General features: G+C 46.5%; 1 pseudogene; it reads right to left on the reverse strand.

Moving 5' to 3' along the window:
* Nucleotides 1–4,466: 4,466 nt before the first annotated feature.
* Nucleotides 4,467–27,359, reverse strand: part of LOC147105320 (uncharacterized) — a 123,019-nt pseudogene continuing 100,126 nt past the window's right edge.

Here is a 27,359-nt window from a genome sequence, read left to right on the forward strand (position 1 = left end):
CGCCAGGGTGTCTGCTGTCAATCAAGAAATGACCGCACCTGCGCTGCGCCCGGCCTCGGCGGTTTAGCTCAGCACTGCCGGCTTTGCGCCTAAAGATAGTTGTGTAACGCCAGTTTTAGCGCTCGAGCAAACTCTTAGTGCGAAGCTACTGAATATCGGCGAAGTGGCCTCGACTTTGCGCCGGGCGCAAACTTTACCGGCCGCCCGACTTTTCCGCCCCAAAAGTGGCGATACTGAATTTCTAGGCCATAATGTCTTTTATTAATAATATTAGAAATGTGTTCATGGTATCGTGTATTTCTCTGAATCATGGCTATTCCTTCACAGTATCATTCATGTAACTTACACAAACATAATGTTAATGAGATGTTTTCTAAAGATAAAACAAAAGTTTAGCTAATTGTGTAAAAGCTTCCATCTAATTTCAAATGCCATCAATTATTTTTAATAAGAATGCAAATGAATGTAATTCCATGTTAGTTATTAAATCCAGATTCAATTTGAGTTGATAATTTAATCAAATGGAATTAGCTCCTTGCAGTGTAGTGACTGATTTATCTTTGCAGTGATGCGACGGGACATACATTAAAATCTAGTCACCTTGTCACACAGCTTTGTGCCTCAGAGGTGAGAAGTGATTGGCTATGTACCTCAGATGTCAGAGGTGACAGGGTGAGTATCTCAGAAGTGATAAGTGATTGGGTGTGTGCCTCAGAGGTGAGAATTGATGAGTCACGGACTGCCCTTCCAAAAGGCTGATTGAGTGGCTGCCTCCTCCCTCACTGCTGCTGCTCCTCCTCCTCCTCCTCCTCCTCCTCTCCCTCTTTCTCCTCCTGAGGTGGCCCCGCAATCCCTGGTGACAAGGGCTGGGCCTTCATGATGGCCAAGTTGTGCAGCATGCAGCAGACCACAACGAAATGGGACACCCGCTCAGCCGAGTACTGGAGGGCTCCTCCCGAGCGGTCAAGGCAGCGGAACTGTTGCTTGAGCACCCCGATGGTCCTGGTGGCAGCCTGGCTCTCATTATATGAGTGCTGAGCAGAAGTGTTGGAATTGCGGAGGGGAGTCATGAGCCAGGTGGAGAGCGGATAGCCCTTGTCTCCGATCAGCCAGCCGTCAGCTTGACGTGATGGCTGGAAGAGTGCTGGCACACCGGTCTGGCACAGAATGAAGGCATCGTGGCTGCTGCCAGGATAGCGGGCATTGACATTGAGGATTCGCTGTCTGTGGTCGCACACCAACTGCACATTAAGTGAATAGTAGCCTTTGCGGTTTGGATGATCTCAGGATTGTTATGTGGTGCTCACAAAGCCACGTGGGTGCAGTCAATGGCGCCCTGCACCATGGGGAAGTCCGCTATCCTGGCAAAACTACTTGCACGCTTGTCCTGCTTCTCTCTGGTGATCGGGAAAGAAATGTAGTCCCTTCTCCTACTGTAGAGAGCCTCTGTGACCTCCAGCAGCGATGGACGGCGAACTGTGAGATGTTAGCAATGTCTCCTGTTGCAGACTGTATGGATCCGCTGGCAAAGAAATTGAGGGCGACAGTGACCTTGGCTGCCACTGAGAGAGCTGTGGTCGCCCGATCTGAGGCTGGAGCTCTGGCTGCAGGAGGTGGCAGAGCTCTGTGACCACCTCCCTGGTGAAGCGGAACCTTCTAATACACTGCTCCTTGCTTAATTGGAGGTAGGAGAAGTGCTCTCGGAATACCCTCGGAGGGTAAGGCCTCCTGTTGAGAGCCCTGATGGCCCTCCTCCTCCCTCTGGCCACATGTTCCAGTTTTTCTCTCTGCCTACGCTCCCTCCGCCGTAGACCCTGGAGGGCGAGGTCGACTGTCAGTACAGCCTCCATTAATGTAACCAAGTGTAGCAGTTTGATTTTTTAAAGAGTAAATGTAGCTACTTTTTAGTTGCCACAACACTCCTGATACAAAATAACCACGAAATCATGGAATGAGACTGTTGCACTATGTGAAACTGACAAGAAAGCACTGAAACTCCACTAACCTACAGCTGCGACTCATTACCGATGATCCCTTTAAATAATGTCCTTGGTGCCGGCTTCCTGGTGTTTCACGCCAGCTCTCCCCGTCATTGTTTCCTCCAGGCGTTAAGGCAGGTGGTGACAATCAATTTCACAGATCAGACAGTCAGTGAGCGTTGCACACTCACTGAAGCCACGATCCACCTGGCGTTGAGGCTCCCGGCGATAACTGTTAGCGACATTGCTGCAGGGGGTCGAGATTTGGTGTGCGGCGCTGGATTGGCCTCACCCCGGTGATGCTGCTCCAGCGCCCCGTTAGCACCATCTACTGGCGCTAACAGGAGATGCTAAACTCCCGAATTTTTCTCCCTTTGTTTTTGCAGGACACTATTTGCGAAGCTTGTCTTAATTATTAATTCTCAAGATGTGGGTATCACTAGCAAGGCTGGCATTTATTGCCCATTGCTAGTTTGATGCAACTGAGCAGCTTGCTAGGCCACTACAGGGGGCATTTAAGAGTCAACCACTTTGGTGTGGGACTGGAGGCACATATAGGCCATTAGTGAACCAGTGGGGTCTTTACAACAATCCAACAGCTTCTTGGTCACTTTTACTGATACCAGCTTTCTTTTATTCCCAGATTTTTTAACTGAATTAAAATTTTCAAGCTGCCATGGTGGGATGTGAACTCACAGTCTCTGGATTACTGGTCCAGTAACATAACCATTACACAACCATACCCAATGAACATAGTGAACATGGGGTGGTATTATAAAAGTTTTAGTACAGTGCTCAGACTGAGGATGTATACAATTGTTAGGGGGCTGACAGGATGGATGGTGAGAGGCTGTTTTCCCTGGCTGGAAAGTCTGGAGCTAGGGGTCATTGTCTCAGGATAAGGGGTCGGCCATTTTGCTGAGATGAGGAGTGATTTCTTCACTCAGAGGGTGGTGAATCTTTGGAATTCTCTACCCCAGAGGGTTGTGGATGCTCAGTCATTGAGTATATTCAAGACTGAGACGAATAGATTTTTGGACTCAAAGGGAATCAAGGGATATGGGAATAGGGCGGGAAAGTGGAGTTGAGGTCGATGATCAGCCATGATCTTATTGAATGGCAGGGCAGGCTTGAGGGGCCGTGTGGCCTACTCCTGCTCCTAGTTCTTATGTTCTTATCTACGGAAAAGCTACATGCTATGAAATCTACAAAAATGTAAATTCTGAAATTAGCCCAAAATACTATCATCGGGAATCTCACTGCTTCTTAAAACTGCAGCACATGTTCCTTCAGGGATGCTCTAGGCAAAGCTTTAAATTATAACTCTAGGCAAGTGAAGCTGTGGGTTTAATGGAAACCTAGTCCCACAGGTACAAGGTACAAAAGATGAAAAATACATTTTTACAAAATGATTCACTTTCTCTCCAGCTTGCAACAGGCAACAATCCCAACTAAGAAGAAGGTGCAACAGATCCAGCCAAGAGGACATGGAGGAACCAACCAAGAGACTGTGCAAGGGACCCAACCAGGAGGACATGGAGGAACCAACCAAGAGACTGTGCAAGGGACCCAACCAGGAGGACATGCAGGAACCAACCAAGAGACTGTGCAAGGGACCCAGCCAGGAGGACATGCAGGAACCAACCAAGAGACTGTGCAAGGGACCCAACCAGGAGGACATGGAGGAACCAACCAAGAGACTGTGCAAGGGACCCAACCAGGAGGACATGTAGGAACCAACCAAGAGACTGTGCAACAGATCCAGCCAAGAGGACATGCAGGAACCAACCAAGAGACTGTGCAAGGGACCCAACCAAGAGGACATGGAGGAACCAACCAAGAGACTGTGCAAGGGACCCAACCAAGAGGACATGGAGGAACCAACCAAGAGACTGTGCAAGGGACCCAACCAGGAGGACATGGAGGAACCAACCAAGAGACTGTGCAAGGGACCCAACCAGGAGGACATGCAGGAACCAACCAAGAGACTGTGCAAGGGACCCAGCCAGGAGGACATGCAGGAACCAACCAAGAGACTGTGCAAGGGACCCAACCAGGAGGACATGGAGGAACCAACCAAGAGACTGTGCAAGGGACCCAACCAGGAGGACATGTAGGAACCAACCAAGAGACTGTGCAACAGATCCAGCCAAGAGGACATGCAGGAACCAACCAAGAGACTGTGCAAGGGACCCAACCAAGAGGACATGGAGGAACCAACCAAGAGACTGTGCAAGGGACCCAACCAAGAGGACATGGAGGAACCAACCAAGAGACTGTGCAAGGGACCCAACCAGGAGGACATGGAGGAACCAACCAAGAGGACATGCATGCAGCAGCTCAGAGACAGTTACCAGGGGATCTAGAAGTCCTTATCTTTCTTTCTATATCTAGTTGTAATGCGGCAATAATAGAGCATACAGCAAACAAGGCAATTATACTTTTGGGGGTGTTGTGAGAGGAGTAAGTGGTGAGACAATTTGGCACTCAAATCAGCGAGCCATCCTGCAGGAAGGCAAACTCAGTCTGCATGGTACCTTGCAGGTCCAGCACACCAAACTGCGCAACTGCTTGTGTGCCTATAGTGGCAGATTGCACAGCAGTTCATAGTTCAAATGCCTGCAGCATAATGAATTGAATCTGGAACGCTGGGGCGAACAGTTTTTGCGGCACTGTGTCATCTCCAGTGGCTTGCAACTGTTCATAACTGCAGTGTACTGTGGGTGGTTCAGCAAATGCTCCCTACACTGATGCCAGCCTTGGCTCAGTTGGTAGGTAGCAGTCTCACCTGTGGGTCAGCAGGTTGTGGGTTCCAGGGAATTGAGTAAAAGATCTAGTCTGACACTCCAGTGCAGTACTGAGGGACAGCTGCACTGTTGGAAGTGCCATCTTTCGGATGAGATGTCGGCCCTCTCAGGTGGACATAAATGATCCCATGGCACTGTTTGAAGAAGAGCAGCAGAGATCCCCCGGTGTCCTGGCCTACACCTAAAACAGATTATGAGGTCATTATCTCATTGCTGTTTGTGGGAGCTTGCTGTGTGCAAAGTGGCTGTTGCATTTCCTACCTTACAGCAGTGACTATATTTCAAAAGTACTTAACTGGCTGTAAAGTGCTTTGGAATGTCCTAAGGATGTGCAAGGCGAGATATAAATGCAAGTCTTGATGCTTAATATTGAAGGCTTTTGTCACATCTGATTGTTTGGATCTATCCTTTCTTCCCCATGCCCCCAACCCCTCACCCAGAATATACAGAGAGAAAATAATAGTTAGATTTCTGTATTCAAAACAATCATGATGGTTCAGTGTGAGAGTAGTTCTGTGAAGCCTATACATAGGCTGCAACTATAGGCCCAATTGGTGGACAATTACTATGTAAAAGATAAAGGGCTAGAAATCCGGTGCCTTAGCGCCTCCCATTATCACCTCTGGGGGGCGATAATGGGGTGTTAAGGTCTTACCACCCGGGCGCAGAGATGTTACTGCTGCCCTCAAAATTCACCTGCCGGTTTGCGGCGGCGGTAACCCTTATCACCATGCCCGCCTGTGGCCGGCGATCGCCCCAATTTCACCCCCAAAACGTTGGGTATTACCTATGGAATATGGATATACTCCTTCACTATTAACATGCACCAGATTCAGCGAGGTATCATTGTACTGCAGTCCTTCAGTACCTTGCAGACATTCCAGTGAGAGGAACAATGCCACCTTCTCTTCTGTGAGGATCAGTAGTCTTTGAATGTGTGCCCGCTGTTCTTCTGGCTCCAAGGCCCTCCGACCTTGTCCTCTGCGTTCTTTCTTTATGATTATGCAAAGGTACTTCACACCATTCCAGTCACACTCATTTATTTAGACTGCATTTAGTGACTCTGCAAACCGCTCTTGTGCTGCCTTTCCACCTTTGGAATTTGGTGCGTTCTGCTTCTCCCTGAGGATGGCTGGCTCCTGATTCAGAATGCAATAAAAACAGAAAATGCTGGAGAAACTCAGCAGGCCAGGGCAGCATCTGTGAAGAGAGAAACAGAGTTAACGTTTCAGGTCGATGACCTTTCGTCAGAACTGGAAAAAAGCAGGAAATGGAACAGATTTTTAAGCAAGTGAAGAGGCTGGGAAAGTGGGGGGGGGGGATGAAAGAACAAAAGGGAAGGTCTGTGATAGGATAGAAGGCGGAAGAGGTTAAGAGACATTAAGAGATATTCAAGGCAAAAGGAGATGGTAATGGGACAGGTTAAGAAACAAGGGATGGCTCTAGATGAAGTGTAAATTGTGCTGGCAGAATGGAAGACAGCTGCCCTGTGGGAGAGAAGAAAAAAAGACATAGACAAAAAGTGTGGATAAAAAATATATATATATGATAGGGGCCGAGGTTATGATCTGAAATTGTTGAATGGTGAGTCCAGAAGGCTGTAACGTGCCAGAATGAAGATGCTTTGCTCATCGAGAGAATTGCGGCTTAGTGCTGGTGTAATTTCGTGTGGGTCAAACGATTCACTTGCACTCTGCGAGGCCGATTCATTTTCAATTTTTCAAGTACTATTCAACATGTTGTCGGTGATATTGCAGGGTAGAAAATACCGTGTCAGTACTCCTTAAAAATGCAAGGTCTTATTTTTTCTTTCTTTCCTGCAGTAAATCTGCTGCCAAACCCCAGTTCGTAAACCAAATTTCCGTAACTTCCACTCACTGGAACACTTAGTCCTCTGATGTTATTTAAACAAAATACATTTATGCTTCTCCTCGCTCATCTCAGAGACTTTTTCGCAAAGTTCAACAGGCTGCCGAATTCAATTCTATAATCCATCAATTATTAATAGTCAAGATCATACCCAACACTATATCTTCCTCAGTGGTAGCCAGATCTTACTGTGAAGCTATTTCCATCTCGGCAATAGACAGATCTCGCCGCAAAGATTCAATTTCTGCTGAGCGGCATTGGTGACCAGTAAAACCTTCCCTACTCACTTCATATCATCATTATAATGGCCTACTGTTATTTAGTAATATTCACCCTTGATAACTTCATTCATCACCCGCTTTCTTATTACAAGCAATATCCTTCTTTGTGAATTCAGTTGCTGATCCCATTATGGAATGTGAGCGGTGAGCTTCAACATGTGATGAAATGAAAATTGGAACAGTTCTCATTTGAACTTGCTCAATATCGGCAATGAAGATTTGGTTTAATTAGGATTACAGATCAAACTGGCCCCAGAAACTGATTTCTTAAATTAAAATTCACACCCAGAAGCAAATTCAGAAAACAGAAATGCTAGCATGCTTGGAATTATAGTGTAAAAGAAAAACTCCTTCGTGAGTTGGCAAATCAATGCTTCCTAATCCTTGAAGTTAATGGATATTTGAATGAAAAATTGCTATATGAGCATTCAAGTCAAATTAGATGGAAATCAAATCAAATAACTGACTTGCCAGATACATAAAAAATATAATTGTCAACAAATATTTTACAGATATAAATCTACCTGTTCAATCGTTGCCACACAAGCAGCAGGAACCTGCAAAATACAGAGTTTGCTTCGCACCTACTGACTTTCTATTGTGTAAAGAAAGAAAGAACTTGCATATAAAGCACCTTTCTCAACCTCAAGCTGTCCCAAAGCGCTTTACAGCCAATGAAGTACTTTCGAAGTGTAGTCACTGTTGTAATGTGGGAAACGCAGCAACCAATTTGCAGGGTCCCACAAACAGCAATGCGATAAGTGACCAGCTAACCAGTTTTAGAGATTTCAGTTGAGGGAGAACGCCACTGCTCTTTATCTAAATGGTGTGATGGGATCTTTTATGCCCACCCGAGAGGGCAGACAGGTCCTCGGATTAATGTTGCATCCAAAAGACAGCACCTCTGACCATGCAGCACTCCTTCAGTACTACACTGATGTGTCAGCCATGATTTGTGCTCATGTCTCTGGAGTGGGACTTGAAGACACAACCTTCTGACTCAGAGGCGAGAGGTCTACCACTGAGCCAGGGCTATGCCGTGAGATGCACATGATATAGATCAGGCACTTCTCCACAAGGAGAGACAGACTACAAGATGGAAAGTTCCTCTTGCATGCCTCCTGGGGGCTGCTTTGAGAGCCATACTAGAGAAGGGAAGGCTCACCCTATTTGAACAGCTCTTCGGAGAATGTCTGCAGCATATCTCAAGTTTTATCAAAAATGTCCGCTTCCTTCTCTGAGCATTGTATCTGGTGTCGGAAATGCCGGGAGTTAGACACAGCTCAAACTGTGACCACATAAGCCCATGGTTCCAGGACTGAGCTGAATTTTCAGGTTCTGCCTGATTAACATATACAGGAAACTTTTTTTTATCCGGCACGGACGGGACCGACGTGCCGGTTCATCAAAAATTCCGGATAACCGAACGCTATAGTAAAAGATACGGAGCTGAGAGCTCCGTATAAAGCAACAAACCCTGTTGCTTAGCAACAGGTTCAGAACAATGGCCACAAGTTGCAAGCATCTCTGTAGCTTAGCAACAGCTGCAGCCACACCCTTGCACAGCAACAGATGGAGGAAGGCAAGTAATAAAAGTTACCTGAACCTACTCCTGAATTTTGCCGGTTAACCAAGATTTCCGGTTATTTAGGTGCCAGTAAATCAAAAGTTTCCTGTAGTGGGGGAGCAACAGGTGGGAGTCAGGTTTGGGACTGGCAGCTCACCCATTTGTAAGCAAGAAATCACGTGCTGCAGGTCTGAAAGACCTAGGGCAGCCTAAAGGGGCACTGTTTCCCAAAGCATCCAGAAGAAGGACTGTTAGGGAGCAGTCACATCAATGAACAGCCTTGCTCATATGGAAGGGCCACTTCACTTTACTAACAGGACATTGGAAACTTAACTTGGACAAAGGCAGCGGAGGAGGGCGGTCCTCTTCCCTGTGGATAGGCGCTGTATCTCACGATGTGGCTGTCAGGATGCCTGGCAGGAGGTGTTTGGTGATGGACCCTGTCAAGGACAGCATTGTTACAAGGATATGTCTGCAGCGCTGAACAAAGTTTTGAGATCTCACCAGCTGTGCCAAGATAGTAATTTCTACTCAAACCTTCCATTAATGTGTAGTATTTGATCTCAGAAGGCATGACCCATCCCCTGGCATCGCACAGTACAACAACAATTTGGATTTATTTAGTGCCTCCAATGCAAAAAATGTCCCAAGGTAATTCAGGGAGGAGTCGTGGAGAGGGAGCTGGAGAGGCAAAGAGGTTTAGGGAGGAATTCTAGAGAGTGGGATCTAAGTGAATGAAGGCACAGCCACCAATAGTAGGGCAAAGGGAGGAGGGATGTACAAGAGGCCGGAGTTAGAGGAACTTGAAACTTTCAGATTGCCCCTATTTACCCATTATGCAGCAGGGAAGGCTTTGCTGTATCTCCTGTTAGCATTAAGAGCTGCTGTCCTGACACCCTAACATAATGTTCCCCGACAACTCCTTCCACCTACTGAAACAGCATGGTCCTTGTTCCCGTCTTCATACACACGATGGGCAGTAGACTGATACAATGTCAGTGTCAGTAATTCAACACCCTGCACTCTTCTTGCAGGAGAAAGCTGCACGTAACAGGGACAGAATGCACACAGAGAAGGACCCTCCCATTTCCATCTTCTGACATGGTTCGAGGAGGCAGCTCCAGACATCCAGGGCAAGGAGATTATGGAAAAAGCAGGGGAATGAAAGAAAAAAAAGAAAGACTTGCATTTATACAGCGCCTTTCATGACCACTGGACGTCTCAAAGTGCTTTACAGCTAATGAAGTACTTTTGGACCGTAGTCACTGTTGTAATGTGGGAAACGTGGCAGCCAATTTGCGCACAGCAAGCTCCCACAAACAGCAATGTGATAATGACCAGATAATCTGTTTTTGTTATGTTGATTGAGGACTCCAGGGATAACTCAAACAAAAGCAAAATACTGCGGATGCTAGAAATCTGAAATAAATCAGAAAATGCTGGAAATACTCAACATGTCAGGCAGCATCTGTGGAGAGAGAAACCGAGTTAACGTTTCAGGTCGATGACCCTTCGTCAGAACTGTTTCTCTCTCCACAGATGCTGCCTGACCAGGGATAACTCTCCTGCTGTTCTTCACCTGAGAGAGCAGACGAGGCTTCGATTTAACGTCTCATCCGAAAGACGGCCTGATCCCATCTCAGGGTTTGTGCTCACATTTTCCACTTCATCTTTTTGCAATGAATTTATTAAATCTATCTCTATTATAAAGTCCAACAGTCCCAGTGTTAAACAGTTCAATCAAAGTCGTTGCTTGATACATTTGTTGCTACATGGTTTTCATTAGAGGAAGCTTTCTGGATGGTAAGTGAGACCTTGGGATCAAATTGAAGCTGCAACTTGCCTTCTAATTTCTCCTTTCATTTGAAGACATCCTGTAATTGACCACTACATTTTGCTTTGTGAGCTGTGATGAACCCTTCATCATTGCAATTTTCTTGTGATTTACTCTCGCACACTGGAAATGTTGAATGACTCTAGCACCCAGAACAAGTTTAAATCCACTTGGAATTACTTTAAACTCAATGCTGTGCTTCTCGTTCTTTTGGTTTGTAACACTGGCTTTTATTTTTCCCGATATCTTCATTTTTGTTTTATTGAACGTGAGCAGATTCTTCAGCAGCACCTCCCAAACCCGTGACCTCTACCACCTATAAGGACAAGCGCAGCATGTGCATGGGAACATCACCACCTCCAAGTTCTCTTCCAAGTCACACATAATCCTGACTTGGAAATATATCGCTGTTCCTTCATCGTCGCTGGGTCAAAGTCCTGGTACTCCCTACCCAGCAGCACTGTGGACAGCAGCGGTTCAAGAAGGTGGTTCACCACTGACATAAGAAAACTACTAGGCACTTGGTCTGAGTATTAAACAAGGCCTTAATCAACTGTTTTTCAACATGGAGATCTAGTTGTGTCCTTCACTAGTTCCTGTTAAAGAATGTCCTGAACAAGCTGGGCCCATGCCCGAGTATTTATACTCTCCCTGGACAGTGCCTCCAGCAGGCCGCCTAGTATTACTTCATAAGTCATTTCCACATGAATGACAAGGTTCATGTCAACCACCACCTTCTCATGAGTAATTAGGGATGGGCAATAAATGCTGGCCTTGCCAGCAATGCCCACATCCCATGAACGGATAAAAAAATAAGTTCTCTGCCACTTGCATTATCAAACAGTCTCAGGTGTTCATTTTCAGGTAGAACATTGACTGTAGCACCGCAATGAAATCTGACCAGCTCGTTGTTTACAAGCATGTTAGCATATAATTTATATACAATGCAAGAGAAGAATATTCTGGGATGATGTACTGAAAAGTAAGGAGATGGCTTCAGTGGGGTTAAATAGCTTCCATCAGTGGAGACGGATAGCAGCGAATGTTTGTCTGAATATAACTCAAGCAATCAGAGCAATCGCAGTCAATTTTTCAATGATTGCCCTGTTTTTCAGCAGCTCACAGAGAATGGATATGGATATTTGACTGTTCATTTTTTGGTCATGCCCTAACTGCCTTGCCATTGAGAACACTTAGCTACCTAATCCACCTCAATCATAAAGCATTCAGCAGGTTATTGTTTCCTTGCAAATTTATACTCTGAATGGAAACAATATTGAAAATAATTCATGAAAGACATCTGGCAAAGTGATCATAAGTGTTATTGGAGTGTTATGATTGATTGCATACTGAAATAGGAATCACCTCTCCAATTTATTTCCCATTGTCTGTTCATTCCTGATGGTAGTGAAGCATGCTGGGGCACAGTTCTGCATTAGTTGGCAGTCCCCAAGTGTCTGGTCCACTCCTCACGTATAAGCTGGGACAGCAGCTGGCTATTCAACTACGGTGGTAGTGGTGGTAGTGAGGGAAGGTGGGAGCCTGATCTTATTAGGACTGAGAGGTCTGGAGCTACCCTTGTCTCTCCTCCCCCTACCATTGGGTGCTGGGTCCTACCAGAGGCTGGGCCTACAGCATGGATGCCCAGGGCTAAGTAAATAAGAAATCTTTGCATTCTTGAGGCTGGACAGAAACACTGTACTTTAGATGCGTTACAGCTCATCCAAATCTGCCCTATAAAATACTAAATGTTATTTTTATATTCAAAATTAGGCTGTAGGCCTTTATTGACCAATCCTTGTTGCTCTGAGAAAGTGGTAGAGCACCTCCTTCTATGAAGTGGCTTTAGGGGGAAGTTAAGTGTCAACCATGTTGTGTGGAGTCACATATAGGCCAGACCAGGTAAAGACAACAGGTTTCCTTCCCTAGAGAGTATTAGTAATACCAATGAATTTTTTTTGACAATCCACTTTTTACTGAATTCAAATTCTCAAACTGCCATGGTGGGATATAGAACTCACACTACTAGACAGGTCTCTGGATTACTAATGCAGTAACATAACCACGACACTACCATACCCCTATAGATCTGACTGACCTGGATAATTACTTCAACAAAGAGTCGGGGTTAAAGGTGGGTACTCAGACTGGTAAAAGGTGGGAAGTGGTGTTCCACAAGGATCGGTGCTGGGACTGTTGTTGTTCACCATTTACATAAACAATTTGGACTCGGGAATCGGAAGTACAATTTCAAAATTTGCAGATGACACCAAATTGGGGGGTGTAGTTAATACAGAGCAGTCTGCAACAAAATACAGGAAGTCATTAATAAACTTGCGGAATGGGCATGTAATTGGCAAATGAACTTCAATATAGATAAATGTGAGGTGGTACATTTTGGGAGGAAGAATAAGGAGGGCACATACTCATTGGAAAATAAGGGCTAGATTTTCGGGGAGCCGTCAGGTGGGGTTTCAGGCATGTGGGGGGGGAAATCCCAACTTTGGGGGTCCCGACACCATCCCGCCCAAAACCCCGCCCCACGTAAGTTTCAGGGGCGGCGGGTACCCGTCCCGCACTGGGACCCACCGAAACCAGGCGGGAAGGGATTAGTGCCAATTAACTGCCTGTTAACATGTAGTTAACAGGCAGTTTTTAGCCTAATCCCCATTTTGAGGGGTTTCGCGTGGGATTCACGATGGCTCCAAACCATGCCAGGTTGGAGCGGCGGGCCGTCGGATTGAATGAGTTGGAGGGATCGCGTTGTCGGCGCTCAGGTGAGTGATGGGTGCATGAGTGTAAAGGTAAGTGTGTTTGGTGTGTCTAAAGTGTGTAAAGAACTTTTACTTACCTGTACTTACCTTAACAGCCTTTCTTCCTGTAGGCGTCGGAAGCGCATCACTCACCCGGAAATTAAAGCTGAACGACTGCGATCTGTGAAAAGTGACAGCCGGCAGCTTTTAGTGCTGCTGAGATTTCTAACTGAGTCTGCGTAGAAGGACTCAGCTTAGAAATCAGAGTGCCAGTGTTTGACAGCTTCAAACAGCTGTGAAACACTGATATTTCATCTGTCAGAAATCTTGACAGATGAAATTGCAGTCTGTGACGTCACCTGTTGCCGGGTGGCCCTTAATTGGCCTGCTGAGCCCGCTGGGCGGGCTTAACAAGGTCAATCAAGGGAAAATTGCGTGGATTGGCCGGACGTCGAAGTAGGCGGGTCAGAAACCCGAAAGGGGAAGTCCCGCCTTCTTCCCGACAGGTTCCACAAAATCGACCCTGAAGTGTCTAAATGGGGTAGAGGAGCAGAGAGATCTAGGGGTACAGATACACAGATCACTAAAAGTAGTGACCCAGGTTAATAAGGCCATAAAAAAGCAAACAAAGCACTGGGGTTCATTTCTAGAGGGATAGAATTGAAAAGCAGAGAAGTTGTGTTAAACTTGTATAGAACTTTAGTTAGGCCACACTTGGAGTACTGTGAACAGTTCAGGTCTCCATATTATAAAAATTATATCAAGGCGCTGGAGGAGGTCCAAATAAGATTTACTAGAGTGATGCCAGAACTGAGAGGTTATACCTTTCAGGAAAGACTGAACAGGCTGGGGCTCTTTTCTTTAGAAAAGAAAAGGCTGAGGGCTGACCTGGTTGATGTCTTTAAGATTATGAAAGGGCTAGATAGGATAGACGTAGAGAAGCTGTTTCCACTTGCGGGGGAGACTAGGGGCCATAAATAGAAGAAAGTCACTAATAAATCCAATTAGTAATTCAGGAGAAATGTCTTCCCCCAGGGAGTGGTTAGAATGTGGAACTCGCTACCAGGAGTAGTTGAGGCGACCAGTTTAGATGCAGTTAAGTGGAAGCTAGATAAACACATGATAGAGAAAGGAATAGAAGGATCTGTTAATGCGATTAGATGAAGAAGGGTGGGAGGAGGCTCGTGTGGAATAGTCTGTTTCTGTGCTATAATTATTATGTAAGTGAAGTAAGGTGAGTCAGGCCAGTAGGACAAAAAAAATACTAAAATTTGTCAAAAGTAATTTAAAATAGACCTTAGAAAAATATCTTTACTCAAAGAGTGATGGATCTACCAGGTAAGGCAGTGGAGTCAAAGACATTGGAAGACATCAAAATGCAGTTGGATGCTAGGCTGGGTGAATGCAATAACAAACAACAACAATTGTCATTTATATAGCGCCTTTAATGTAGAAAAACAACCGAAGGCATTTCACAGAGATGTAATCAGACTAAAATGTGCATCATGCCAAAGAAGGAGATATTAGAATGGGTCACTGAACCTTGGTCAACCTGCATACCATACCACATCCCAGTTGTGAATATTGTCCAGATCTGTTGCTTATTGTTATTTGGCAATCAAATAAAGTGCTTAGTAATCTTGATACCTATTTTTGTGGTTGTTTTCTCTGCTAAAAGTTAAAATGAGTAATAATGTTATTTCCCTAAACATAGGGACAAATGAAATTAATAAATAATCTTACAGGTCTTTCTGAGTGGAGTATGGGTTGGAGAATCAACGCTACAGTGTTGTAACACTATGGCCTAGAAATTCATTAAGGCGCTGCCAGCTTTGCGCCCAGTTAACGCCTAAAGGGTGAGTTTGCGCCAAAAATGAGTTTGCGCCGATATTCAGCGCAGCGGTATTGGCGGCGGTAGCCGTTAGCACTGCGCCGGCACCGATGACGTCATCGGTGTGCGCGGTGCCCCGGTTCCGCCCCGAAACCGCGCCGATCCCCATATTTAGTTGCGGCCGCCTCCTCTGAAGCGGCCGCAAACAGCGACCAGAAAACGGGGCCGTCCTGCTGCCTTAGTGGTGCGCTTTAAAGCGGAAGGTGCGGCCGGCCGCTTTTGCGGCGGCAGCCTGGCCGCACCTCCTTCCCCGGCCTCCTCCACCCCCCCCCCCCGCGGCATTGCCAGCTGCTTTCCGCGAGCCCGGCACTTCTCCGTGGTGCCGGGCTCATTTGCCGGCACTATCCAGCGGCGATCTCCCTGTTGCAGGCAGCTCCCCCTTAAGAGAAGGAGGAGGCCTGCAGTACCGCAGCCTGCCGCTGCGCAGCGCCTGGCGCAGCGGCGCCAAGAGTGGTGATATTCAGTGTCAGCGCGCCAAGCGGAGGCGGGCACACCCTGGTATAGCGCCCAATTCCGAATTGGGGCGCTAACAACGAATATCTGGCGATCGCTATAGGCTTCCCGCCCAGCGCTAACTTTAGGGCGCTAGCCAGCTGGCGGGCCCAAAGTGAATTTCTAGGCCTATATCTGACCCATCCTCCCTTTGAGTGAGGCTCCCTCCTGAACTTGCAGGATCAGTGAATTTATCTCCATAATTCCAGTAGCACAATTATGCCCGTGTGTAATAAATCTGACTGGTGTAAAAAAGTTCCTGGAATGAGAATTAGCTGAGAGAGTTTTGAATAGATCCAGTATCCCAAGGTGATAGGATGCATTCAGTACCTGGGATTAAGCTGGAAGCATAGACTCCCTGGAGATTTGGTCATCATCATCTCAATAAAGCAATTTTGGTTTCACGCAGTAGAAGACAATTTTTTTCAATGACCCAAGAGTAATTCAGGGATGAGATGACTGTATTACCCACTGAAATTCTCTGAGCAAAAAAACCAAGACTAGTCACACAATTTGTAATCTAGGATAAAAGCTACATTTCCAACCTCTGTAATTGCAATGCAGTATCTAACAGCTCATTTCCCCAATTAGCCCAGATTTCACAATACTAAAGAGAACGTTATATACTGTACTTTATGCTTATCAGCTCTGTTTGTGGATGTAGAATGCTTTTGTCAGTGCTTCACACTGTACTGTGGTTTTGGAATATCTCAGGGCTTCAATTAAAAACCAAGAGAATGTCCACTGGCCATTGGCCCAGAAATTCGGGTTGGGGGCTTCCCGCGGGTGCAAGGCCCCGACCTGCACTTACCTTGCGTGCCAGCAGTTGAGCTGCAGGGCCCCGTGGAATTCCGCTCCGGGGCCTGGCCCAGCTGCCAGCGCGCTGTGCTTGTGTGTCCCAGGGGCGCAGTTAGTGCGATGCGTCCCCCGGGATCGTAAGCCTGCAGTATTTAGAAATGTAAAAAGCAGGCGTGAGGCCTGCTTTTTACAAGGTAAGTGGTCAATTAATTAAAATTAAAACATTTTTTCCTCAGGTTTATTATTTTTAAATACTTTAAAGCAAGATAAGTTTATTTTTGGCCCCGTTAGAATATAAAATTATTTTTTTCAAAAATTTAAATTATTGTTTAAAATAGCTATTTAATGTAATTTATAGTTTATTTAATAAGTTTTGACAGGTCTTCCCAATCATAAGATTGACAGGAAGACCTGTCAAAACTTATAATACTACGGCCCCAAAATAGCAGTAAACTTTCAAATAATTTTTTTTTAAATCACACTTTTTAAATAAACTATAAATTACATTAAATAACTATTTTAAACAATAATTTAAATTTTTGAAAAAAATAATTTTATATTCTAACGGGGCTAAAAATAAACTTACCTTGCTTTAAAGTATTTTAAAATAATAAACCTGTGGAAAAAATGTTTTAATTTTAATTAATTGACCACTTACCTTGTAAAAAGCAGGCCTTACGCCTGCTTTTTACATTTCTAAATACTGCAGGCTTACGATCCCGGGAAAACCTGCAAAAAAAAACTAAGTTCAAAGCGCACGCGCAGCCTCTCCTGCGCGCGCATTCGACCTCTGAACCCCTTCGTTCAGAGGATCGGAAGTGCTGGTTTCCTGCGCATGTGCAGTGCATGCAGGAAACCGGCACTTCCATTCGGCCTACGGGTGAGTATCCTGTGCGTACTCACCCGTGGAGACCCGAATTTCTGGGCCAATAGAGAACATCCATTGTTTCCTTGAATCCTCAGGTGATAAGTTACCCTATAGACTGAAAATATATCAAATTGGGAAGGAATATTTGGTTCTTGATCAGAAAGCTGGGAATTTGCTGAGACAGACTGACATGAGAATATGCTTATCGCATGTCAAATTCACAATGCTGACGATACAGTCTGGCTGAGAGAAATCAATAAGAATCTTCGGTTTAACTCTTTGAAAAGATGTTTTGCCAATGCAAGCACATATACACCTCAAGACTTGAAGAATTATTGAAGTAATTTGTGTTTTACTTTTGCATCAGATCAATAAGACAGTTGACTCCATTTTAAAAGCAAGTCAATCCTATCAGTTGTTGTCTGGCCTTTTTCCTTCTGTTATGCTGGTAGAAGCCCCTAACCAATGGTATTCATAAATTTGTAAACTTGCCATTGTCATTAATTGACCAACACTGCCAAACAGATACCAACAGGAAAATTGTTTCCTTAATGACTTGTATTTGATTATTGCTGATGTCAGATTGTACTGTTTTGTATATGCAATTTGTAATGTTTAATCTGTAGTGTAATGTGTGCATTGCGAAACTTCTGCTCATGAATGAACCTTTTGGAATAAGATGGAATATCAGTGCTGTGAAAACAACTTGTGTAAATGTCTCAGATTAACTTATAAAAGCGTAACACTGGCCGGAATTTTCTTTACTTGGGCGGGTCCAGTGTGGGTGGTGTCTGTGGTGGGTCGCGACCCCGCTGCCGGCTCCATCCCGCTGTAGAAAATGAACTTACCATAATGGGGCCTATTAAGCCCACCCAGCGCGTTACCCGGCCCAATGAGATGGAGCGGGTCTGGTGACGTCGTTCATGATGCGTTTTCAGCCGGGATCTTTAAAGGGACCATGGCCACATTACATTTGAAGTTTAATCTAACAAAGTGGGTGTTGAATCTTTACTATACAATAATATAATAAAAGTTATATATGAGTGACAGAGAAATATTTAATTAATATTATTATTAAGTTATATGATGCCATCTACAAATACGATCCAGAACATAATTTAAAAAAGTACTTTAATGGGAAGTTATTGGTGCTTTAGTCACAAATCTATAGACTTTTGTATCAGTAACTGGTACAAATAAAAGATGTGTGTGTATAGGTCATACATAAAATTAAGCAGATTTTAAATGTAATTGTAAAGGGGTGGATTTACAATCTTATGCAAGTTCAGCAGAAGAGCTGCGGAAACACTGACAAACAGTGTAAATGGTGCTTACAATGTGTTTCTGGGATTCCTGCAGTTCTTCCATTGAAGTTAACAATGGACAAGTGAGAGAAACTCTGCAGAAATTCACCCTCAAAGTCTCAGACTGAAAAATGTAATTAATTATATTCAGGGACTGAAGGCAAATTGAACCAATGGAATGAGTGATGAGAATGAATTTGTTACAGTTGATGACTTGATTTAATGTGTAACTGGACAATCACCATATACTGTGAGAAAAACCTGACCAGAAACAACACAAACATTTATTTAAATGGTATATGTCATTTTTTATAGTGCAGATCAATTCACTGCAATTACTGTTGAGTTGGAAGGCAACAGCCGAGAATGGCCAGTGAAAAATGTATTTCCCTCACCATCCAGGGTAGGAGGGGAGCCTTCAGCACTCACATCCCTTCAGGAATTTCTGAATTAACATTTACCAGTAGCTTTTCAAGTAGAACAGAATCGCCATCAATCTGTCAGCTGATGTAATCAACATGTTTTTATAGTTAGTTCAATAACTTTCTATGCAGGATGGCATGCTACTGGTGCCCTTCTAGTAAATACTTCCCGGAAGTAATCATTTAGTTAACTACTCTTTAGTTTCAATCACATTTGCACCCATAAAGGATTTCATTGTTCTGTTGACAGCCTCTTGTTAAAATACTGGAAGAGTTTCTTACTACATTTAGTTTCTACGGCAATGCTCATTTCTAGTTCCCCCTTCACCATTTCCAGTGCCCTTTTATTTTCATATTTGTTGAGGTTTCTGTATTCTTTGCCATGCGTTCTCCCACCTTTGTACAATTTGTTTTCCTTATTTATTTAACTTCTGTCATGAATAATAAAAATCTTTCATATCTTTCAGATAGAGATCTCTTTGTAATATATACTCTGTAATTCAATTAAATGGAATAGCCATTTCATCCTTTAGAAAATATTCATCTGTTCAATCTCACTGACACCAATGATTACCATTTTAAAGAGAACTATGAATATGCCACTTTTAAAGTGTAAAACAGCAGTACTCTGATATGGGCATTCTAATGACCTGCAGTGTTAAATCAAAGACAATGAAAGAAAGCTGAAACACTGAACAGTATGAATAAGTCAGCCTATAAATTGCATTCATGTTCCTTGTGAAGCTTCTCATTTAAGGTGTTTCGTTGCAGGTGTGAGATATCAGATATAAATTTTCAACAACCTAATAAAAATAGAAAGAACTAGCATTTATCTAGTACAAAAGCGAAATACTGCGGATGCTGGAAATCTGAAATAAAAACAGAAAGTGGTGGAAATACTCAGCAGGTCAGGCAGCATCTGTGGAGAGAGAAACAGAGATAACGGGGGGAGTGTTGCGGGAGGTCGGCGGGCATGATAGGTCGGATGGGAAAAAAAAAAATTTTGACGGCGGGTCGGGACCCCACTGTCAACCCGCCGCCATGCGCCTTTACCAAACTTCGGGTCTGTCAGCGCTAAGCAGACCCGACATGCCACAGTGTGGGAGGCAACTAAAAGTAATAGTGGCTTGTTTACAGCCACTTAACAATGCTTTTTTCCCAGCTTTTTGAATTTGACAGGTCACCCACCGGTTTCCCACTGGGCCTAGTCCTCATCTGTGAAGCTGAGGCGGGAGGTCAGTGGCCATTGTTTCAGCTGATGAGTTGACAGCTTCAAAGGTCAAGTCAAAGCTCCCAGCTGATTGAGACATGTTCCCTTAACCACGAGCTTCTCTAAACTGCATTTCCACTACAGATTCAGAATGCTGCAAGTCTTTACACAAGTTTCCATCCAATCTGACCTCATTACCTCTCCCACCATTGACAGATCACTTCTGTCATCTCTACTTCACCTGCCATCTATTCCATCAGCATCGATGCACTTTATACTCTCTCACCTTGGTCCTCAGAATCCCACCACAATCAGCCCCAACACCAGCATCAGCAGGCACACCAGCAGCACCAACAACACCAATCTTCTCCGCAATCAACTGATGCTGCACAGGACACAGGGCATCAGCAGTTGACCACATTGCCAGGGATGGCCTCACCATAGACAGATTTACTTCACTTGATGCTGTACACCCTGGCTGCCACATGATGCACCAGGTTGGCACCACTCCACACCAACACTATAAAGCATCCCTACAATGCCCAAGTCATTCCTTTCACACTCACCACCATTGTGGGGAGTACCGTTATGTCTCACCATTCACTGCAAATCACTAAGCCACTTCCAAATGTGCACAGAAATCTGTCCAAGAATGCAAAGTGTTGAAAATAAAGGTTTCAATGTTTGACACCACATTAACAGAAACTTTACATGAACATTGGACAAAAACCCAAGTGCCTACCCTTGTGTGTTGTTAGTTGGTATGATTGCATTAGGATGAATATGAGTGTGAGGGGTGGCCAGTGAGATGGGGAAGTGATAATGTAGATAGAGAGGGAAAGGTGGAGGTGCAAGCTAAGTTGGTGTGAGTAAGGATGTGCAGGAGTAGGGTAAGGGAGGCAGAGTTATGGGGATGTGGTGAAAGGCACAGCAGGATGAGGTTGAGTGTGGCTTTGTACTAACATTTCGTGATCTACTGAGATCATTGAAACATTTGCGGCAAATGTGGAGGCCCCTTGCCCACTTTCTGGCTGCTCCTGTATCGACACCTTTGGTGGCCGTCCTCTGGGGTTGCGAGCCTGTGAGGGCTCGGCAACAGTCTGCTGCTCCTGCAGCTGTTCAGGGGCTGAGACGCCCATCTCAGTTGGCTGGGGACTCTGGTGGGGCTCTGACCGAGGGATTTGAAGTGGCATGGTCGTGTGAGCGCTTGGAGAGGAGCCCCCACTTCCTTGTTCTCTGCCACCAACATCCCTCTCATGGGTCAGCCCCACTTCAGAGCTAGCAAGTGGCTTGACAGCACCTTGCTGCACTTCAGGGGGGCCATGAGGACCCGTTTCTGCACTGGAAGTCCTACTCCAGAGGACTTTCATGAAGGTCTGGTTTCTATGCTCAATAGCTGCCCGTCTATTCTGAACAATTACCATGTTTTCAACACTCTGGCGACTTACCTCCTCCATGGCCGTAACCATCCTCTCCTCTACCATAGCCATCCTTTCCACGGAGGTTGCCATCCTGTCTGTGGTGATGCATTCATGCGCCAATGCCTCCCCAAAGGCTCTGCTCATGTTCGCAATGGACTCCTCCATTCGCTCCACACTCGTAGCGACCCTGGAGACAAAACCTGACAGAGACTCCTGCACCTGTTCCTGGAGTTCCAGCACCGCTCTCCTTCTGGATTGACCCGGAGGCACAGGGTTGACATGCAGCTGAGCTGAGCTGGCAGAGTCCTGCGCCCTCCGATGAGGACTCTCCACTGCTGTCCCTGTCTCCACCATCTGCTGATGCTCACTTGTGAGCTGTGATACACCAGGTGACAACACTACTCTATCTTGCGACGGTCCCACTGAAGTGTGAGTGTCTGCGCTGGTGTTGGGTGCGCTGAATTCTGCTGACGTTGCGCCTCCAGAGGTTGCAGCTTCCTCTGAGGAGTCTTGAATCTCAGGCTCTTCCTCCTGGACAGTGGGGACGGGGGCTGTCGATGGTCCTGTGGGGGAGTAAAGGAAAGAGTTAGAGATGTGTGGTAAAGGTTGCATGCACATTAAATTGTGCAGATGATCATAAGTCAATCTGTTAGAGCATCAGAATCATTATCTGTCACTCATGCAATGTCAATGAGAGAGATGCCATACTATTCTGTCACCAGCTTGCTGTGATGTGCCCGCCTGTCCGTCCTCCATTTGCGAATCTTCCTCGACACCGGCGATTTCCAGGGCCGCCTCCTCCGAGGTGATGAGCTGGGCTACTGAGGGTGGTCCCCCTCCTGTCCTCGCTCTTTCCCTCTTATTGTGGGCTCTCTTTTCCTGCAATGAGGGACACAAGTGGAGTTTGATTGAGAATGAAGGAGTGAGTGTAGAGAATGCATAGCATAGATGCTTAGAAGAGACAAAGGGGGAGAAATTCAGTATCGCCCCATTTGGGGTGCAAGTATCGGCCGTGCGCAAAGATTAGCGCCTGGCGCGAATTATCGCCTCCGACTGCAAACTTGGCTTTTATCGCCCCTGGAGGTGATTGGAGCGCTACACACCTGTCTTAAGGCGCAAAGGCCAAGGAGCGAGGCGCTACCTCAGAGCACTGGCGAAGCTCATGTGATGTCAGTTAGCAATGGAACACAGACACACTGGCGCCGGCCAGTTCTTAAAGGGGAGGGTCGATCTTGCTCTCCATCAACACCCTGCTCATTGCAGCCTTGAATCTCGGCCTGGAGAGACCTGTGCATCAAATCTGTTGGAAAGAACAATGGATAGGCCCAGGGAAAGAGCTCAGAGTGCAGTCACCATATTCTTTTTTAAATTGATGCAAGGAAGATCAAATCAGAAAGAACCTGCAAAGTGCTGCTTAGTACCCAAAACTCCTCAACACAGCTTTGAATATCTCTTGCAGCCTCTCTCTCTCTCTCTCTCACTCAGAATGCGTGGTGCAAAAATTTCGCCGACAAAAAAAGGCAGGAAGCGGTCACCTTTAAATAGCGCTCCCCTAGTCCCTTCCTGACTGCAAAACGCTCCCCTCAACCTGTCATTGCTAGCGGCAGGCGGTAAGACAGGGGGTGCCATTCAATATCCGGTCCGGGGCGCTACCGGGGCATTGCACACTCGACTGACGTCACGATCTGTGGGCGCAGGAGATCGTGGTGGTAGTGTTTAGCGCCGCCACAAAATGTCTAGTTAATTTTGTGAGCAGTGCAAACATCGCCGCGCCCGGGCGCTAGTTGCTTTGCGCCCCATTAGCGCCCTCTTAAGGTGCTAACGGGAGGTGCAAACCAACTGAATTTTTCCCCCAAAGGGCCCCCCTGTGTGTTGTAAGTTGTTGTTGCTGTTGCGTCACAGTGATAGGTAGTGTGAGGGCTGCATGGTCGAATAGTTAAGTGAATGTGACCATAGAGAGAGAAGGAATGGGTAAGGGTGCAGGGATGTTAGTGTCAAGTGGGATGTGGAGGAAGAGGTTGTCAAAGCAGCGTGCTGGTGAGGAGAGGCGATGGGGATCAGATTGAGGGTGATGGGAAAGTCATACTCACTTTTCCTGTGCGGAGAAGGTCATGAAACCTCTTCCTGCACTGCAGCCAGGTTCTGCGGCACATAGAGATGGAGTTGACCTCCTGGGCCACTTGCAGCCACACAGCTTTAGCCTGTTGTGGAGGCTTGTTCCTCCCTGAGGAAGGGAAGAGCACCTCCTTATTTGATCTTGCTCCCTCCACCAGAGCTTGGAGGGAGGCCACATCGAACCGTGGAGCACACTTTGGCCTACCGCTGGACATTGTTGCTGAATGAAGCGATCACAACAATGGGCATAAATTTTAATGTCTCCAAAAGAAGCAAGGCTGCTTGCAGGCCTTAAACCCAGCAGAATTGATGACGTCATCAGAGATGACTTTCTGTATGAAAAGACTCATTGGGCCAGGAGTTTCCACACGCTGGAAATCAAGTGCCCAATTAGGGCAAAATCGCACTTTTTTCCCACTTCATATCGGAGTCGGGGTCCTGACACGAAAACCACCTGACATGCCTCAGCCCGCCCCCAATGGCAAAATCGAGTCCGATGAGTAAACAGCGGGGATTGCGGTGGGCGGGGGTGAAATTCATCTTGGTGGTAGCACAAAGCGGGCAATCACGAATTGGCAGCCCATTTTACACTCTGCCCAATTTTCTTTTATCTAACAGAAAAGAAAATTGGGCAGAGTGTAAAATAGGCTGCTGATTTGCTATCACCTGTTTTGTGCTCCCATCAAGACACATTTCACCCCTAGGGTCCCCAATTTGTGACCTGGGGATATAAGTTTGAAAATCATTGCACTAAAGGAAAGTGGGCATCTTTTGACTTGTGTAACATACGTTCCTTAGGATAAGATCAAACTTTGCTGTGATGCCTCTCCACATCCAGGCTTACATATAGAGTGAGTTATTGGAGAGTTGCCAGGAACGTGAACCTCGCCTTTGGAAGGGAAGAGACAAGATGGGGGAACATCTGAAGGATAATGAATAACTGTGAGCATGGCACATTTACAAACTGGAATGAGTTTCTGTTATTTTAACCTTTGTTCAGCAACAATTATTGCTCACCCTTTCTCGTGGAGAAACAATGGGGGTGATTTTGCCAATGGGGGGCTTTTGGAGGCGGGACTCCCACTTGTCGGGTTTCAGTCCCGCTTCCATCAACTCCTGGCCAACCCACGCTATTTTCCCTTGATTGACCTTGTTAAGTCTGCCCAGCGGGCTTAGGAGGCCAATTAAAGGAAAGCCGGTTACAGAGAACGTCAACGTATGACGTTTCATCTGTCAAAAAAACTTTTGACAGATGAATTGTCATTGTTTGACAGCTCTGTGAAACTGTCAAACAGTGACATTCTCTGTAGTTTGATGAGGTCCTGAATTCAAGACCTCATCAAACCTCTTTCTTTTGCAGAAATTAGATGGTTGTTGCATTGGAGAATGTAATGGCCATGTGTTATCTCTACCGCGGAGGTACGAGACTCTCCGCATACCCACCGACTGAAGCCTGCAGGAAGAAACAAAGGTAAGTATGCTTTTTCTAACACATTCCACTTACCTCACATACTCACCTCTCCACACTTGCACCCAACACTCACCTTCACAGCGCACTTTTGCAAACCCCGACCCCCTCAGACCCACTACTCGCCTCGGTGACCTGGTGGGGTCTACCTGTTAACAGGCAGTTAAGTGGCTGTAATCCCCTTCCCAGGAGACGGGACCCGGCGCGGGACGGTTACCTGCCTCCTGGCAAGATGGCAAGGAGGTGGGTTGGGGACGGGTTGGGCGCCCGTCCCCAAATTCTGCCATTTTCCTGGCCGTCCCGCCTCCATACCCGCCTCCCCAGGGCTGGCAAGATCGCGCCCTATGAGCCTGATTTTGTGATAAGAATACCGGTGAGTCTAAGAGCGCTCACTGTTATAACGGGATAAATCAGACAGCAACTTCTGGCACCCGCAAAAGCGCAGTGAAACGCGCAAAACCGGAAGTTGCTGTCAGAGATACCCTGCTTGTCCACAGGGTGCGCTATTGTAGTCCTCACCAGTAGACTTGGCATTGAAATGACTGCAATGGCGTGAACTTGTTGTGCTTGCCCACTAGTTCCGCACTAAAAGCAGATGAAAAAGTTATGGCTGGTGCATGCAGGAGTAAGCGGCCTAGAAATTCAGTTGCCTTAGCGCCGCTTTTGAGGCGCTAGAGGGACTAGCGCCAGAGTTATGGCCAGTTTAAAAATTCCCTGGGGCCCTAAATCGGCGTTGCACCGGTAGCGCTGCGCCGGCACCGATGACGTCATCGGTGTGCGCAGCGTCCCGGTTGCCGTGGTAACCCGCCCGAACTCCGAAATTGAGTTGCGGCCGCCTCGCCCGTGGCAGCTGCAAGCAACGTTCTGTCAGAGGTGCCTTACTCCAGTTTGCGCTGGCGCATTAAAGGCCCCGCGGCGGCCGGCCACTTTCCCGCCGGCCGCCTGCCCGCAGCTCCCTCCCCGGACTTCTCCCCCCCCCCCCCCCCCGGAACAGATGCAAGCCCGGCACTTGTCCGAGGTGCCGGGCTCATTTTTAAGCTGATTTGCGCGGGCCGCGGCCGGTTGCAGGCAGCTCCTCCTTAACGGGAGGAGGAGGCCTGCACGTCCCCAGCCTGCCACACCGCATCGGGTGCCGCAGCGCCGGAATTGCGGCGCGAAACGGCAGTTAGCGCCGATGTACCGCCGCAAAGACCCTTCAGTAGCGCCGGCAGCCATTTGGGCGCGGCACTACTGAATTTTTGGCGCGCGCAGGGGGACTTAGCGCCGGCACTAACTTCCGGCGCTAAAGCCCTGCCTACGCCAGAACCCAATTTCTAGGCCAGCGAGTTTTTAATAGTGTGATAAGTGATAATTACTGCCAAACAACATCACTGGCCCTGAAAATTTAATTTTACAAGTGTGGAGTCTCATTCCCTCAGAAGAAAATTGGTGTCGGAAATTTAAAAAAAAAGTAATTAATTTGTTTTACTTTTTCTGTCTGTCTCTTTTATCTCCTGTAATCCCATCTGTATTTCCCAATCTTTACTTCATTTTCTGAACATCATTTAAATCTAATGTATATTTCCAGCTTTATACTTCTTGGTTTAGACTCTGGGGGAGAAATTCGGTATCGCCCTGTTTGGGGCGCGATTATCGGCTGGGCGCAAAGTTTAGCGCCTGGCGCTAATTATCGCCTCTGACTGCAAATTTGGCTTTTATCCCCCCTGGAGGTGATTGGAGCGCTATATCAGGTGCTGCACACCCGTCTTCAGGTGCAAAGGCCAAGCTCAAGTGGTGTCAGTCAGCGATGGAACACAGACACAATGGCGCCGGCCAGTTCTTAAAGGGAGGGTCGATCTTGCTCTCCATCCACATCCTGCTCATTGCAGCCTTGAATCTAGGCCTGGAGAGACCTGTCCATCAAATCTGTTGGAAAGAACAATGGAGAGGCCCAGGAAAGAGCTCAGAGTGCAGCCCCCAAAGTCTCTTCTAAATCGATGCATGGAAGATCAAATAAAAAAGAACCTGCAAAGTGCTGCTCAGTACCCAAAACACCTCAACAGCTTTGAATATCTCTTGCAGTCTCTCTCTCTCTCACTCAGAATGCGTGGTGCAAAAATTTCGCCGACAAAAAAAGGCAGGAAGCGGTCGCCTTTAAATAGCGCTCCCCCAGTCCCTTCCCGACTGCAAAATGCTCCCCTCAACCTGTCGTTGCTAGTGGCAGGTGGTAAGACAGGGGGTGCCACTCAATATCCAGTCCGGGGCGTTACCGGGGCATTGCACGCTCGACTGACGTCACGA

This window comes from Somniosus microcephalus, chromosome 18 (assembly GCF_052327205.1).
Source record: "Somniosus microcephalus isolate GS21.2 chromosome 18, FLI_Smic_1.0, whole genome shotgun sequence".
NCBI lineage: Eukaryota > Metazoa > Chordata > Chondrichthyes > Squaliformes > Somniosidae > Somniosus > Somniosus microcephalus.